General features: G+C 39.4%; 1 non-coding gene across 1 annotated transcript; it reads left to right on the forward strand.

The window, feature by feature from the left end:
- The first annotated feature begins 999 nt into the window (after nucleotides 1–999).
- LOC144220094 (U6 spliceosomal RNA) lies at nucleotides 1,000–1,106 on the forward strand. The gene has a single exon (XR_013331619.1). It is a non-coding gene; the product is annotated as a U6 spliceosomal RNA (small nuclear RNA).
- The last annotated feature ends 1,590 nt before the right edge of the window (nucleotides 1,107–2,696 follow it).

Raw genomic sequence — 2,696 nt, forward strand, 5'->3', positions numbered from 1 at the left:
AACACTCTTTTTTGTAAGTTTATTTTGGTATATTTATTATTATTTATTATTTTGAGAGAGAGAGAGAGAGAGAGAAAGCAGGGGGGGAGCAGAAAGAGGTGGAGAGAGGATCCCAAGCAGGCTCTGCACTGTCAGTGGAGAGCCTGACTTGGGGCTCAAACTCATGAACCATAAGATGATAACCTGAGCTGAAACCAAGAATCGGATGCTTAACCTACTGAGTCACCCAGGCACCCCATGGAGGACTAAAGTTATAACTTGATGCTGTTCAGTCGAGATGTTGTGCAAGCCAGACTTGTAACTTTGAACTTTCTTGTAGACACATTATAAAAAGTAAGAAAAAAAGAAATTAATTTTAATAATGTTTCATTTAATCAATATTAAAATATTTTTTCAATACACAATCAATAAAAAATGATTAATGATATACTTTACATTTTTTATCCTAAGTTTCAGATTTCAGTGTTTATTTCACACTTAACACTGCATCTCAATCAGGACACTAAACTTTTAATGGTTGAGGTGAAATGTATCCCTACTAGAACAATAAAGTTGTGTTTCACAGAAACACATTTGATGCTTCTTTGGCTCTAAAACTTAAATTAATTACAGTGAAGTAAAATTAAAAATTCATTTCCTCAGCCACACTAGCCACATTTCAAGTATTCAATAGTCATGTGTGACTGTGGACTGCTATTTTGGACAGCAGAATTCTCACCAAACGATGCCTTTAGAACTCTCAAGTGGTCCAATTCTGCTGCCAGTCTTCCAGCCAGAACTTCTTGGGTTAGAATAGTCATAGTTTGTGTACATCCTGACTGCTATGGCTGAATTGTGTTCCCTCCCCCCATTCATATGTTGAAGCTCTAAACCTCAGTATCTCAGAATGTGACTGTCCTCAGAAATAGGGACTTTGAAGAGGGAATTAAGGTGAATGGAGGTCATATGGGTGGGCCCTAATCCAACATGACTGATGTCCTTATAAGAGCAGGAAATTTGGTGCTTGCTTCAGGAACACGTATACTAAAATTGGAATGATACAGAAAAGATTAGCATGGCCCCTGCACAAGGATGACACACAAATTCATGAAGCGTTCTATATTTTTAACATGGATGGAACTTGATGGTGTTATGCTGAGCGAAACAGGTCAGGCAGAAAAGGACAGATACCATATGTTTGCACATATAGGTGGATTAGGAGGAAGTTAATGGAGGACGAAGTGGGAGAAGAAGGGGAAAAATCGTTGGGCAGTGGGAGGGAGGCTAACCACAAGTGACTCTTGAATGCTGAGAACAAACTGAGGGCTCATGGGGGCAGGGGAGAAGGGAAGGGGGGGTGATGGGCATGGAGGAGGGCACTTGTCGGGATGAGCACTGGGTGTTGTATGGAAACCAACTTGACAATAAACTATTAAAAAAAAGGGAGCAGGAAATTTGGAAACATGGAAGGACATGAGCCATGCATGTGCATAGAAGATGGACCTGTGAGGACACGCTAGGAAGGTGGCCATTTTCAAGACAAGGAAAGAGGTCTCAGAAGAATTCAAAACTCCTGTCACATTGACCTTGGACTTTACTCCAGAGTGTAAGACAGTAAATATCTGCCATTGAAGTCCTCTCAGTCTGTGGTACTTTGTATGGCAAAGTACCACAGACTGGGCAGACTAATATACTGGCCCAGCATTTAGAGGGCTAAAAGAAATAGATAAGTCCTTCACTATTTCAGATGTTTTCCTCCTATTTTGTCCCCAGCTTCATATTTGAATATCCCACAAATCCTTAGATGTTGGCTCTCTGAAACCAGCTAAAGAAAATAAATGTCCATAGGGTGGATTTTTTTTTAACTGGCCTTGTGTGCAAGTTCTTTCATGGTTGATTGGACAGAATATTGTGTGTGTTTTCCTTTTGGAAGGTAGGGAGTGAATGAGTCACATCAACAAACCACAAACACATAGCTTTGAGGTTCAAAATGAAGTGTCTGTGCCCATCAAGCTGAGCCTCTTGCCTTTGTCCATCACAGACATGGAGCCTCTTCAGGATCGCCAAAATTCGTTAATAGCGTTTGTGTCTATGCTAATACAATCAGAAAATTATGCAAACCATCTATTTCTTTCCAGAGAGAACAGGGTGATCAGCCATTAGTGATTCACACTGATGAGCCTCCACTAATTGCGCAGAATGTAATTAGTGATTATATAATATTTGAGCTCTTGCAACTGTCATTAATGTCCACGATTCACCAGAGATGGGCTCTACTGAATGGAGTATGATTGCCGCATGCTAAATGTAGTTAATACAAAGTATGTTAATCAGCACAGGATGCACTTTAGGCAGTGGTTAAAAGCTCTACTGACCTCACAAAAAAACCCTCACATCCACCAAAGTCTGAATTGCTTACAATAGGATCCTTTTTAAAAGAGAAATTTAATAATTAAATGGCCTGGAAAACTTGAGGACAGACTTATTGGATGGTATTAACACATTTAGATTTTTCTGTAACAGATACGGTGACCAAAATGTTGTATTAGTGCTGGCGTTAATTTATGATACGTTTAACTGTTGACTCAGGGTGTATTGTACTCTAAAATTATCATGGTTGTCATATGGCTAAGGAAAACTAGATTAAGAAATAATTCTTTTTAAGAGGAAAGATGAGTATAATTGCCCAGAGCCTCTTAGAGCACAATTCTGGAGAT

The sequence above is a fragment of the Crocuta crocuta genome, unplaced genomic scaffold (assembly GCF_008692635.1).
Source record: "Crocuta crocuta isolate KB4526 unplaced genomic scaffold, BGI_CrCroc_1.0 scaffold209, whole genome shotgun sequence".
NCBI lineage: Eukaryota > Metazoa > Chordata > Mammalia > Carnivora > Hyaenidae > Crocuta > Crocuta crocuta.